This window comes from Chelonia mydas, chromosome 2, assembly GCF_015237465.2.
Source record: "Chelonia mydas isolate rCheMyd1 chromosome 2, rCheMyd1.pri.v2, whole genome shotgun sequence".
NCBI classification, from domain to species: domain Eukaryota; kingdom Metazoa; phylum Chordata; order Testudines; family Cheloniidae; genus Chelonia; species Chelonia mydas.
This window is the reverse complement of record NC_057850.1, coordinates 40,637,165-40,652,655: the sequence shown is the minus strand read 5'-3', so window position 1 is coordinate 40,652,655 and position 15,491 is coordinate 40,637,165. Positions and strand designations below refer to the sequence as shown.

The window sequence follows — 15,491 nt, the reverse complement described above, 5'->3', positions numbered from 1 at the left end:
CCAAAGGATCTGTACTGGGACCTGTGCTGTTCAGCATATTCCAAAATTATCTGGAACAGTGAGGTGACAGAGTTTGCAGACAATACAAAATTACTCAAGATAGTTAAGTCCAAAGAGTTACAAAGATATCTCACAAAAGAGTGCAAAGAGTTACAAAGATATTTCACATAACTGGGTGACTGGGCAACAAAATGGCAGATGAAATTCAGTGTTGAAAAATGCAGAGTACAGGCAGTCCCTGATTTTGTGATGTTGGACTTAAGACGAACGGCGCTTACGACATTTTTGAATTGACACCCTGATTCAACTTATGACCATTGGTTTCTACTTTACGATGCTTGGTCCTGCAATGGAGCATACTGTGGTTCCGAGTTACAACATTTAGATTTACGACGCAATTTTCAGGAAACAATTGTGTTGCAAGTCCGAGGACTACCTGTAATGCACATTGGAAAACATAATCCCAACTATATATACAAAATGATGGGGTCTAAATTAGCCGTTCCCCCAGAGTCCAACCTGTATTGTGGTGGAGGGGATTGCTCATTGGAGCTATGCCATCAGTTCTGAAGGCTGGTCCAAAATATCGCCTTGGACATTATGTGAGGTGGACAAGTCCAAGAAGAACCCTGAAAATGATGGCCAATGCAGGCGGCGCCTCGTACCTCAGGTGAAGGAAGTCGCTGAGAAAGACTTAATGGCTCGGGTCGCACAGCATGAAGCCAGTACTGGTAGACCAGGAAAAAATTCACCTCACCTCCATCTCATCCCAGTGGGATGAGTTATTCTTTGGGACAATTGTTCGCTCTTGCTAAACATAAGATCAGGTCCACCCGTGACTCCAATCTCTTTGAATACTGAAACTGTCGAGGCAGCCTCCAGCTTTTGCTATTTGGATTCTATACTCAATTTCTCCAGCTCTTATATGGAGGTTCTTCACTGGATTGGCATTGTGCACTGCATAACCATAGCCTTCAGGATTTATTTTGAAAGATATTTGCAAACAACTCTGTAAGTTTCCAAAGACTATATAATAACTTCAAGCTTTTGCTGATGCCTGTAGGGGAATTGCAAGCTACTTCAGAGGCATTCTCTATCTGCAGGGGATTGCTACTTAGGCCAGAGTATTCTGTTATACTGTACTGTGGTATTGTCGCCCATCAAATTGTGCTAGATACCGAAGGCAGAGATCTGAAATTGATCATTTGGCTGACACCTATTTGGACTGTATTGCAGAAACTGAGTCAGGAGGTGATGTGGCATCATAAAGGGCCTTTCTAAGGAGCTCACGACAGGCAAATTTGTGGGCATATTGTATTTTGCTGGACTTAATCACCATTGTGGCTAAAGTCGCACTCTTACAAGGAGAGAATTTTCTGGTGGAGATTGGCAGAATACTAGAAAGTTTTATGCCGAGACTCAAAGCAATGAAGGACCATCCTGGCCCATGTATCTGAAAGGGCCCATGTGTCTTAAGGACAGCCTATGTGAAGGGGTAAATGTTTCTGGGTCTTTGAGGCAAAGCTGGAAAAAAAAAATCATCCTTAGTTGTTGTAGATTGTCATAGCATTATTGAAGACTACAGTGCTATGATAATTCTGCACTAGTTCGGGATCTGCATCAGTATGTTGGAAACTGCCGCTGAACAGCTGGATGCCAGATTCACCAGGCTCCTATTACTACCACTCACATGTTCATTTTTGTTCCATTTCAGAACAGAAAAAAAATCATAATCATTGAATTCTGGCGCAATGGAAAATCCACTTCTTCCCCAGCACTGCCTTTCAACACCAGGCCACCCCTCTCTTAGGATCCCAGTACAAATGCTGTTCTCGGTGCCCTGCACTACTACAGTGGTGGAATGTGATTGCACACAGTTCATTTGAACAAACCAATCCACACACGCACAAAGTACGCTCCAGGAGTTGATGCAGATATGAGTAAATACCCCAAATGTAGATACTGTCTAGCCCCATCAGATTATCCTCTTCTGTCTTAAAGGGGGACCAGGAACAAAACATAACTTTAGGCAGAGTGGCAGTGTATACAAACAGCACCAGCAGGCAGTAATAAGGAAGAACTGGGCTACTACTATTTTGTTCAATCAGATCCAGATTTCTGATCCAATGACTATTAGGCATATTATTTAAAATACTAGAATTTTCCTTTGAATTTGAAATAAATTATTACTCAGTCTCAGCTCTGAGTCACAATCTCAGTCTGATGTCAGTGGCATTTTAATTCAGGGTAAACCAAGGACCTAACATGCATGCATTCAGTGAAACACCAAAGCTTACTAAAATGTTGTACTCAAAAATCAGAAAAACCCTGCCACAAGATTATCTTCTGAATAATCAACACGTGCATCACTCAGCCCTTCATTCACATTATTCAAATGTAAATGAATGGTAGTGCTCCTGGAATGGGGCTCCATTGTGCTTGGCACTGTATAAACACACAGTAAGAGCCAGCCTTGCCCCCAGAAGTTTCTAATTTAAGGCCCCTATCCTGCAGCTGGCTCTGTCTGGGCAGCTGTGCCTGCAACTGGCTCTTTATGTAAGACCCCATTGCAGGTTCTGGCTCTAATTCAAGGCAAGATGCACAGATGAAGAAATGGAAGGGAAAAGATGAGAGTAACTGTGACAGTGTTATATGGTGACATGGACTAACTATGTGCACAACTATCTGCTTTCAAGCCAAAGGGTCTTTTTGTTTGTTATCAATTTTAGGCTATGAATAAACAAGAATCATTAGTGATATCTGTAATCCCTACTGGCCATCTGCCTAGCTGTTGTTATGTGGTTATTTATTGATATCTCTGCCACATGCTTAAAATGCTAACTGAATTTGCAAGCAAATGAGACACTGCAGCAGTAGAAACCTTGCTTCTAAATTATACACAGATTCCAATAAAAGCAGAATGTGCTTGAAATCGAAGTCTGTGCTGGCAGTATTCCTTCATTTACATTTCAAGGGCAGAATTAAAACCCCTTCTATGTACAAAGTATGTCACTGGAAGAAATGTCATTGGAAGCAAAATGCTGAAGTCTATCCAGCCATTATCTATCTTTTTCTCTCACTCAGACTTTAACAAGTCAAGTCCATCTGACAGGATAGCTCAGGCCCTGTTTATGCTAGGGATGTGCCACAGTTAAAACCATTAGTGATGATTAGACACTGGTGTAGCTGCAGCAATGCAAACCCTACCATAGGCAGAACGGCTATAAGCTGCAATTTGTACTTGTGCAGTTTATTTGAGTTTCAAGCAGGGGTTTGCTGCTCCAGTGCTCTCTGCTTGGGTCGTGCACTGGTACAGCTACATGGATAGATGGCCTCTGGTGGTGAAAATCCCCAGTACAGACAAGGCCACAAAGTTAACTCATGATTCATTTTTTTTCCATGACAAAAAGTCTAGAGGTTTTCATATATTAATATCTAAAGTCCGCTCCAAAAATTTCTGTTTTGTACTTGAACAGTCCAAGACTTGTGCTGCAGATTCCACTGTGCAACCAATCCTGAGCCCTTCATGTTCTAAACATTTTATCTGGAAAACATCACAGATTATGCATCTCATTTTCATAGTAAGTGCTAAACAGGAAGCAGTGAGGAGAGCTAATTAGTCTGCTTCTCTTTCTCTTTCCTAATGATTATGGATGGGTTTCCCCTCGTCCACCAAAAAGCTGCTGGCTAGGGATAGCACAGCTGTTTGTGGATAATAATAGTTTGGGACACATAAATTGGATATGGTTTGATTGTGCTGAACACTCTGCATGTACATCTTTTATTTCAGGATAGTTGGGAGTAGGGAGAAAAGCCATAGCATGGTGAAGAAACATAGTTTTTATTTTCTCTGCTTTCTTCTTAAATTCTCTCTTTAGTGTAGGCTGCAAGGTGGGGGAGTAGCTTCTCTGAGGTCTCAGTTGTGAAACAGATGTGGACACTTTAAAAGCATCACTTCAGTCTTTCTGATAATGGCGTTCTTGATGTTTTTGGAAACTCTTTATTCAGAATACCCTATTTAGTAACTTCTACTTCTTAATATCACTTGAACCAAATCATGGCTTTCAGCTACTAGTGATAAGGGGAGTGGAATTTGGAAGGGGCCACACTGCAGTTGAAGTCCCTAGAGAAATTGAGCCAGCATTCTTTCTGGGGCTCTGGTGGGTTTATTAGGCAAAAATACCTTGCTTAATAAACCTTGTAAACCTAATAAATACCTTGTAACACAGTGCAGTGCAAGTCTCCCCCGCCCCATACACTGGGCCAGCTCTGCTGGGTTTATTAGGCAAAAAGGAACGCTGCCCCTCCCCTCCAGTTGGGTCACTAGCCCACAACTGTCAGCATTTCCCACACCATTTGTATTTCAACCTTGCCTAGGAGTGAAGGGCTGGGGGAAGATTCCTTGCACCCACTTACTCACCAGTCCTTGTGTCCCTGCATAGAGCCTACGAGATCTAACTCCTTGTTGCAGATCTGCATTGCTTCCTTTCAGCTTCTTCAAGCCGTATAAAGAACTTCCTCCTCCCCACATTTCCTGTGCAGCTTGGTTTATGTGCAATTTGATGAATGCGACTTGTCCCCTCTTCAGAAAAATAGGGCAATATCCAATAAGTGGATTTCTTCCTGGATAGCATTATTCCATGTCAGTTGCTTTCTCCCTCTGTTCAGTCCTTTTTCTTTTGGTTTGCAATGCTTTTGAAATTCACTGAAACTGAAAACAGTGTGATTGCCCTTTCCCTGTTTCAGGAAAAGGATATTTGACTGCAACATTCACTAAAATAGATTGCTCCAAAAGCACTCTGGGTGCCTCTTCTAATTCCAAATCAGCCCTGGGCCCTAGATATACAGAGCGTGACAGAACCTAATTACTGAAGTAGGTACTGCCTCCTCTGCTGAGCTGGGCTTTTGAAAGCCCAAAGCCACATTTGCAGATCTGGACTTCGCTGACAACTGTGAGAAGTGAGGGCAGTCTCAGGAACAATTTGACTGCACTTAGCTCTAATGCTGTGACTCTTTTGAAGTCTCCCTTGTATGTTTTTTGACCTGAAGACACATGACTTCAGAATGTTATCAGTCCTCCAGGCAATGCATCAATACTTCTTAGGTACGTCTATACTGCAGGTGAAGATGTGCTTGACTGTAACATGGACTGGTCTAACTTTAATCTAGTTTGTACGGGTAACAATAGGACTAAAGATCTAGCAACCAGAATACATACCGAGGGTCCCCAATGGGCTTGGACTCTGGTTGCTAGTCCCTGCCACCACTTCTCTCCTAGTATTACCCGTGCTAGCTAGATTAAAGCTAGCATGGATATTCCAACCCCTGCTACAGTCACACCTTCGCTTGCAGTGCAGACATACTCTCTAACATCTGAATTTGCAGAGAGGTTAGTGTTTTTACCTCTCTTTCTAGGCATTCAGTATTAGCTATGGTTGGAAAAAGAATACCAGACAGACAGACCTTTGACTGCTCCATGTATGTCAGTTCCTGTGATCTTACATTATGCAGAATAGCATAACAGAGCTCAACTGAGAAACAGACAAGATTATTCTGTATTCATACATGTTAAGGCCAGGGAAACCAGTATGATCATCACTTCTTGCATAAACACCGGCAGAGGAACCTCACCCAATAATTTTTGCCTCAAGCTCATGATTTCTGTTTTGAGCTATAGCATATCTTTTAGAAAGACATTCTGTCTGGACTTAAAAGCTTCAAGAGATGGAGTACAAGTATGAAAAGTTACTTGGGCAAAGGATATAATCTTAAAAATGTGTTCCCCAATTGTTTTGTTTTTGTAGGGCAAAATGAACGCCTTAAATTGTACTCAAAGGCTAATTGGCAGGTAGTGCAGCTTGTGGTTTTATGGCAGCGTATTCCACTTGATTAAGGCAGATTGTGGTAGTTCATTTATTTCAACTTCTGTGTGGATTTAAAATGTAGCGGTGTGTGCATGCATGCAAAATTTCTGTAAATTTGCACATCTGGGGGGAGGCAAATGTCTTATCTGAAGTTTGCTTTCCATCTCAGGCTGAGAAGCCTGAGTTTATTGATCTTGTGGCTATTTTGTAAGGCCTGTCTATTTAATCAGGCTTTTCTTAATGATGGGAACTGAGTAGAGAGGGTCTCAGCTGGATTGAGAAATATATTTGTGTCTCAAAATTTAGTGTCAAGGTCAAATTTAGGGAGCCAAATAAGGAAGCAAATTCCACTTAAGAACTGTCAGTTTGTATATTCAGTTGATCTCAACAGCCAGGTTAAAATACAAAGAGGGAGATCATCTCTCTAAAGATACCTAGGCTGCAAACCATAGAGAACCTTCCATATCAAAGTCAAAATATTAAGTCCAATCTGAAAATAAAAACTGGAAGTCATACAGTCTGAGGTAGAATAAGCTGCATATGTGAAATAGCATCACATTTTGTATCAGTGAATGTCTGAGCAATCTTTGAAAGGTAGTTCCACGTAGAGAATACACTGCAATAATCTAAACTAGAAGTGACATGGGCTGCAACTTCTTTTTCAAATGAAAATGATGAAAAGTCTTATTCAACACACCACTGTCTGACCATCCAGAAACAGCAGGGGATCCAATGTGGTTTCTAGATTGTGAACCTGAATAACAAAAGGCAAGCATACCTTTTAATGGATGGGTAGATACCATCCACCATTTCTTTGGATTGATTTTTTTTCTCCCCAATCCACCAACATGACTTCTTTTTTTCATCCAGGCTGAGCTTCAACCAGCTAGTTCTCCTCCAAACCCCAGTTTTGACCAGGCATTAGGAAAGTGGAGCAAATGCATCATGAGGATCCCACGGAGAGCTGACTCATCAGTATATTGATGACTCCACAGGAGCCCAGGCCTTCTCACTATGTTCTCTACCAGTCTCACATGCACACTGAAAAGTGTGTACGATAGAGCTCTGATACCCCACATGAGAGAGCCGTTGCAGAAGATGAGCAATTGCCTCATACTTATCTCTCAGTCCTCTCCAAAAGAGAAGAATGGAGCCACTCAAGCAAAATTTCAGCCATCCTTGCCAAGGTTTGCAATTATGTTAAAAATACTTCACAGTTAATATTGTCAAAGACTTCTGCTAGTTTCCCAGCTAGCCAATGATCTTCATTCATTGACTAAAGGAGATCATTAACCAACAAAACCAACACGATCTCTATGCCTTTCCCAGTCCTCAAAACGATTTAAAAACATGAAGGAACTCTAAACATTTCAGGTGGTGTGATTGTCAGGCCCAGTTTGACAGGTTGCCTTGTTATGACCTTCTAAATAAAGCTTCACAGAAAAGATAGTTCTGTTAGACAGTTCTATGATCTGTACATAATAATCCTTGGAATGAAGGTGAACTGTGAGGTTTCATTTCACAGCTCAAGGTGTAATAAGAACTTTTCTCTTGGGATTAGACAACTCCAGAAGTTCTTAAATAAACTTGAAGGTTTTTCTGAGTACAAAAATCTCATGAGAATGTGCCATTATTGTGAGGGAGAAACACATCACTTTTTGATCAAGGAAGAGAAGAACAGGATAGAAGCGAAGGAGGATGCAGTGTGACAAGAATTAAAAACCGGGAAAGGGCAAAGATGAGGAGGAGAGAAAACAGGTGATGGGAGGGAAGAGAACAAGAATGGAAATTCTAGAGGGGGAGAGAGGCTACAAGGAAGTGGAAGAGAGGAAGAAAATTAGGAAATGAAGGAAACAGCAAGAAAGAAGAAAGGGGAAAAACAGATGCATTACTGAAAATATTGGACCAGGAGAAGAGGATAATGCAGGAAAGAGTAAAAACAATAGAAGAGAGGGAAGGCCAGTTAATGAGGACAGTAGATGGAGGGAAATGTGTTAAATGCAATCTGTTACTTGCAAACCTGTTTCCCACATTGTCTTAAGATTTAAACAATCAAGTTGAATTTCCCAGATGCCAGTCAAATTGGACTCTTAATTATGGAGACTTGCTTATTGGGATTCTGACTTTTTGCAGTGGGAGCCAAGTCCAGTGATGCATAAATTAAGATTTTTTTAAAGAATGTGTTGAATTACTATCTCCCATCAAAATCTACAGATCATTATTCAATGGTGAGTTTCTATAGCAGATCGAATCACTTGGTATTCTTACCCATCTTCAGTTGTCAATATTAGTCTACTGTGCTTTTCCTTGCATTGTGCCATAGATAAAATATTATGTAAACAAGTTAAAAATTTTCAGCAACATTTATTTACATTAGATTTTTTTCTTAAATAAAAAATGGGGAAATATCCCAATTAGACTTGCACAGTTAAAAATGACATCCTAGACTTTGGCAGGGTCACAATACATCATAGGGACTGTAGCAAATGTTTAAACTAGACAAGGTTAGTTTACTCTGTGTTGCACAAGATAGCCCTGTATTATCAAATTATCTGCTTTAGTTGCATCATAATTATCCTGTAGCAGCTCATGAAAGTTGTATAAAGGTTGTACAGAGCAATGTTAACATGAAATACAAAATTAGGCTAAAGATATTTTTATCCAAAAAGGTTGCCAAATACATATTTTTGCATTGCTTCCTGATTTGTACAATTGTATGATCACAGAGGAGCTGGTAATGCTTTATCTAGGGAGAGATCTTCAAAGACACCAATGGGAGTTAGGTATCCAGCTCTCACTGAAAGCCAGTTGGAGTTGGGCACCTAACTGCCCTATGTGGCTTTGAAAATTCCAGGTAATTTAGCCAGTCTGTGTCATAAGAACATAAGAGCGACCATACTGGGTCAGACCAAAAGTCCATCTAGCCCAGTATCCTGTCTTCCAACAACAGCCAATGCCAGGTGCCCCAGAGGGAATGAACAGAACAGGTAATCATCAAGTGATCCATCCCCTGTCACCCATTCCCAGCTTCTGGCAAACAGAGGCTAGGGGCACCATCCCAGCCCATCCTCCATGAATTTCTCTAGTTCTTTTTTGAACCCTATTATACATCCTCTGACAAGGAGTTCCACAGACTGACTGTGCGTTGTGTGAAAAAATACTTCCTTTTGTTTGTTTTAAACCTGCTGCCTATTAATTTCATTTGGTGACCCCTAGTTCTTGTGTTACAAGAAGGAATAAATAACACTTTCTTATTTACTTTCTTCACACCACTCATGATTTTATAGACCTCTATCATATCCCCCCTTAGTCATCTCTTTTCCAAGCTGAAAAGTCCCAGTCTTATTAATCTCTTCTCATAAGGAAGCCATTCCATACCCCTGATAATTTTTGTTGCCCTTTTCTGAACCTTTTTCCAATTCCAAAATATCTTTTTTGAGATGAGGTGACCACATCTGCATGCAGTATTCAAGATGTGGGCAAACCATGGATTTAGATATATGCAACTTGATATTTTCTGTCTTATTATCTATCCCTTTCTTAATGATTCCCAACATTCTGTTCACTTTTTTGATTGCCGCTGCACATTGAGTGGATGTTTTCAGAAAACTATCCACAATGACTCCAAGATCTCTTTCTTGAGTGGTAACAGCTAATTTAGACCCCATCATTTTATATGTATAGTTGGAATTATGTTTTCCAATGTGCATTACTTTGCATTTATCAACATTAAATTTCATCTGCCATTTTGTTGCCCAGTCACCCAGTTTTGAGAGATCCTTCTGTAGTTCTTCACAGTCTGCCTGGGACTTAACTATCTTGAGTAGTTTTGTATCATCTGTATCATCTGTCATGAGAGGATAGCGAACATATCAACCTGAATTTGCATCCAGAAAGAATTAGTTTAGTTAGCAATGATGCTTTACTTACTGTTTATTTTCCTAATGTTAGTCTTGTTCTTTCATGTAGATCACTTGAAATTCATATGCAGTCAGCAACATGCTACATCCAGTGGTCCAAATTCAGAACTGATGTAAGGAAGTGCAAACAGCCCGCCCCTTGCCCTCACCAAATTCACTCATTTCTTTCCCCCTTTCTTAATTTGGCTCAGTGTTGCTACATGAATGAATGTAAACAAAAAAAGCTAATGCAATCTGTCGACAATGATGGAGGAGGAGTTTTAATTGCATATAGATTCCTTTTCCATTGAAGTATGTTGGTTTTTTGAAATGTAGCTGAAGAAAAATATACACTTTATAGTTCAGGAATATTTAGGAATTTAGAAGCCACCACTTGCTACCTGCCTACATCTGTCTGTTCAACTCCACTGAGAGAATTGTGGCTTGTGTCTTAGAAAGGGATCAGAGTAACAGCCGTGTTAGTCTGTATTTGCAAAAAGAAAAGGAGTACTTGTGGCACCTTAGAGACTAACCAATTTATTTGAGCATAAGCTTTCGTGAGCTACAGCTCACTTCATCGGATGCATACTGTGGAAAATACAGAAGACGTTTTTATACACACAAACCATGAAAAAATGGGTGATTATCACTACAAAGGGTTTTCTCTCCCCCCACCCCACTTTCCTGCTGGTAATAGCTTATGTAAAGTGATCACTCTCCTTACAATGTGTATGATAATCAAGGTGGGCCATTTCCAGCACAAATCCAGGGTTTAACAAGAACATCTTGGGGGGGGGGGCGCGGTAGGAAAAAACAAGGGGAAATAGGTTACCTTGCATAATGACTTAGCCACTCCCAGTCTCTATTCAAGCCTAAGTTAATTGTATCCAATTTGCAAATGAATTCCAATTCAGCAGTCTCTCGCTGGAGTCTGGATTTGAAGTTTTTCTGTTGTAATATCGCAACTTTCATGTCTGTAATCGCGTGACCAGAGAGATTGAATTGTTCTCCGACTGGTTTATGAATGTTATAATTCTTGACATCTGATTTGTGTCCATTTATTCTTTTACGTAGAGACTGTCCAGTTTGACCAATGTACATGGCAGAGGGGCATTGCTGGCACATGATGGCCTGTATCACATTGGTGGATGTGCAGGTGAACGAGCCTCTGATAGTGTGGCTGATGTTATTAGGCCCTGTGGTGGTGTCCCCTGAATAGATATGTGGGCACAGATGGCAACGGGCTTTGTTGCAAGTGTAGGTTCCTGGGTTAGTGGTTCTGTTGTATGGTATGTGGTTGCTGGTGAGGAGAGTGGGGTGGGGGGAGAGAAAATCTTTTGTAGTGATAATCACCCATTTTTTCATGGTTTGTGTGTATAAAAATGTCTTCTGTATTTTCCACAGTATGCATCCAATGAAGTGAGCTGTAGCTCACGAAAGCTTATGCTCAAATAAATTGGTTAGTCTCTAAGGTGGCACAAGTACTCCTTTTCTTTTTAGAAAGGGATGAATGACCCACAGCCTTATTTTAAAGATAGCCTGAAGCAAACCCCAGATCTGAAGAGCCGTGAACCTCAAGACAGGACCCTGATCTGAACTTTGTGGCTCAGGCATATCTCAGTTAAAATTGATGGTGATGTTCTAGTAAGTTGAACACACATTGGTTGGGAGGTCAGATGCATGAGGCATTTTGGCAGCAATATCCAAAATATTTATATTTATATTAGGAGAGTAATCACCATTGTTTTACAACTCAGGTATATATTATGTAATCAGAGTGACAAAACATACTTCTTAATTTCCATTTCAGTAGTGTGTAGTTTGGGGCAGAAATTGTGCAAAGCACTGTACAGTTGTATCTTACAGTTTACAAACTTAGTCTTAGATAAGGATGCAACAAGTTAGTGAGGACAGTCATTACTTTGAAAAATTAAAGAAATTTAAATTTTGGGAGAGCAGTTAGTCAGAAAGATGGTTTGTACAGGCCCCTATCCAGCACAGCATTTAAGGACATAGCATAGGGACAGATTTTTAAAGGCATTTAGGTGCCTAATTCCCATTGATTTCAGATAGGAGTTAGGCGCTTAAATACTGTTAAAAATCTGGGCCATAAGCATGTGAGCAGTACCATTGAAGTCAGTGGGACTACTTACATCACATAGTTCTGTAAGTGCTTTGCTCACTTGGGGCATTGGTAACAACACTTTGCTCAGATACATGAGAAAAGTTGTTTGTCACACTGACATTTCCTGCCATTAAAACAGTGACTGTAGTTGATAAACTAGTTGAGAAGGGGGAATGGGATGGATTTGTTACCCTGATCAGCAATTACACAGCATCTTTACAAACTGTTAGTTTTTATTTCATAGTCGTTGCCTTTTCTCCTCACAACATTCCACACCAAGTCTTCATTTTGAAGCATTTTTTTGCACCGTATTCTTATAACGAAACAGGCTGAAGATGGCGGGTCAAACATGAGGTCCCATTTCAAGCTGTGCTGTTTGAGATTGAGTACCCCCCGGTTTGGTTTGGTTTTAAATCTGTGCTGATTTAAAACCAGAGGGTGGGCGGAGAAACGGCCTCCAGAGCACTTTTAATGTTGCAGCTTAATCTGCTTTTGGTAAACTGGGAGCAGTTTAAGATATGTTGTACTGGATTCCAGTTAACCTATGTTCTACAGAGCAGAACCACTTCCTTTCCTGAGACCTGATTTCATACAATTTAATACAAGTCTCCTCAGCTGCCACTGTGGCTCTGGAGCAATGAGTGAAAGGTTAATATGCTGTAAAAGTAACTGCAATAATCCTGAACTGTAATTTAGTCTGTTTAGTGTATCCACAGGATTAACGCTCAAATACATTAAATAAAACAAGAAATAATGCATACTTCAGTTTTTGTCTCTCTTACATTGTGGTCTCATTTAGTTAGCCAAGGAAGCAATTGACTGAATGCTTTCCTTTTACCTTTCTGTATAAATCATGAATTTTAAAGCCTTTCAAAAGAAATGACTCAGGAGGTAATACAGCATGACGTGATATTATGGATAAGCTCTGTGCTGGAAACTATTTCATCGTCTGTAGCAGTGATGCTCAAGCACCTTACCCTGTAATTTCAGCATTTTAGACTAAATGACAGAACTAATGGCATTGTTTCCCCTCTCCAAACAAATATTAATTTCCTCCATCACCTTTGCTTTATTTGTAACATTTACCCTAAGTTCATTGGATGAAAATCAGCAATGATCTACGGTTTATCCCAGGGAAGAAGCAGCTGATCGGATGCAACATAATGTTTTCAGGGACCAGCTACAATAGGTGGGTTTTCATTACAATAATTGTTCTGATGATTGCATTAACCAAAGTCAGGTCAAAAACCATTTGTGGAACACCTACATTAGCAATCTAAATGCTAAACATCACTTGCAATACAATAGATACCATTTTAAAATGGATAACTTTATACCCAAAGTAGCTCTGAAAACACCTATTCTTCTAAAAGGGTAGCTGCCTCAGGGGAGCTGATATTTGTGAAATTCTTGTTTGTCAAAAAAACAAGACATTATTACTGTACAGATCTTTTAACAGGTCAGTTTTTCCTTTTACTCTTCACTTTAAAGTTTATTCCTTTGAAGGCAAATCATACATCTCCCCTTCCCTGCATAATTGCAGATGCCCAGGAACGCACATGGGGTCCATCCCTGAAAACTTCCTGTGCACCAACGCACAGCAATTTGGGGCTATTGAATCTACAACTAAATGGATTCACCAGGTATTCGTCCATGTAGGAATGCCAAGCACAATGTGGAGTGGCTGTGCTCATGCTCTGTGATCTGAGGAGGAAAATTTCCCTTTCCACAGGACCTTTTGAGCTTCCCAGTGCACAGCACAGTTATGCCAAGGCTGAGGTTTCCTCTTTATGTATGTATTCTTATGCTGTGTACTCTGTTTAAAAGAGGTACAGTATCATATGTTTCTACATATCTCATGGTTTACTTCCCAAAAGTTGGATTCCTTTTAGGACTCAGTAGTGTTTGCACTTCTCCCCTGAGTAGCGGCATTAAAGTCAAGGAGAACTTGAGGTTGATGTTCAGGTCTAGAAGATTTTCATGTTGTTTTTTTAAAATAATCTTTTGTTTACCGGATAACAAAACTGCATGTGTTCAGCATGGTGGGGAAAGCAACTTCATCAAAAAAAATTAGCTTTTTTTGAATCCTTGTGCTTGAATACCAGCTTTCCAAAGGCTTCCTCCGCTGCTATGGGAATGGATGTGAATGTGTTCTAGATCCATCTGTATAAAGGTGTTTGGGAGATGTGAGGCGAGTAGCTTTAGCTCATTGTAAGTTGTTCTTTACAGGGTTTATTTTAGCTTTAGATTTTTGGGGATTTTGTCAACGTTCTTCAGACTTTTGCTTACTGTTTGGGAGATGTGAGGCGAGTAGCTTTAGCTCATTGTAAGTTGTTCTTTACAGGGTTTATTTTAGCTTTAGATTTTTGGGGATTTTGTCAACGTTCTTCAGACTTTTGCTTACTGTTTGGGCAAGCAAGCAATGAAAGGTAGCATGGTCTGCTGAATAGGGCACTGCCCTGGGAATCAGGAGTTCTGGTTTCTGTTCCTGGCTCAACCACTCCCCTGCTATCCGACACTGAGGATGTCACTTCTCCTATGTGTACCTCTTTCGCCTCTTCTACCTCATGCCTATTTAGACTGTAAACACTTCCATGCAGGGACTGTCTCTTAATATGTATATGTACAGTGCCTAACATAATGGAGCTCCTCTGGGAACTATTATAATACAAATAATAATTAGCTGCTTATAAATCTTTATCGTTCATTTGCTTAGCAACTTAGATGGACACGTCAATGTACCATAGAAAATCAGTACCCTTCATCTAGCAGGTCTTATTTACAATCTAGAGGTACTGAACCATGAAGACACAATACAAACAACACAGAATATACACTGAGTGGGGAGTATCCATTACAGTTTGAAAGTTTAATGGAATAGCTGGGTTTCAAGAGTTTTCTTGAAGGTGGAGACAGTGGGAGTTTAGTATATTAGTGGGCAGACCATATATATTGTTGAATGGCAAATGCACACTGAGTTTTAAGTACCCAAGATAGTTTCCTTTGATATTATTTGTATTGCCTTATTGCCTAAGGAAATCACAGTATAAGACAAAAGACAACAAATGGATACAGATTGATGGGGCGTACAAAGAAACAGTGAGACCCTATTGGTCAGTGTAATAGCCTGTGGTATCAGCACACCATCAGACTAACTATTGTCAAGGCTTTTGTAGGCATCTGTTACCTCTTCTCACTGGCCATGTCTGGGGATTAACTCTGCCAGCCTGATGCCCTCTTCTCGCAGTTCCTCGGTCCGTCATCTCACTCTCTCACTCTGTGGCCCCTCTCATACTCCTCAGGAGTTAACGCTCCTCGTCTTCATGGCTTAGCCCTCTAGCCAAGTTGCAGTAGTCCTCCCCTTCTAGGGTACTATCAAAGTCTTCCACATCATCCCGGACAATCCTTAAGTCCACTGCCATGGCTCTGCCACTCCCTCCTTGGCTAGAACAGACAGTGTCCAAGTTCACTGCACAGATTGTGCCACTCATTCTGTGCCTGGTAGGGGAACCCAGGCCCACCTCCTACACTGGGTTCAAGCCCAGGGTCCATATGTCCAGCAGCTAAGGTCAGTACTACCATGAACCTTCCTGTCACTCCCCT

The 15,491-nt window shown here is 40.6% G+C and overlaps 1 protein-coding gene across 2 annotated transcripts in view; it reads left to right on the top strand.

The window, feature by feature from the left end:
* CPQ (carboxypeptidase Q) overlaps positions 1-15,491 on the top strand; it is a 253,374-nt gene that overhangs the window by 228,980 nt on the left and 8,903 nt on the right. The window lies entirely within an intron of this gene.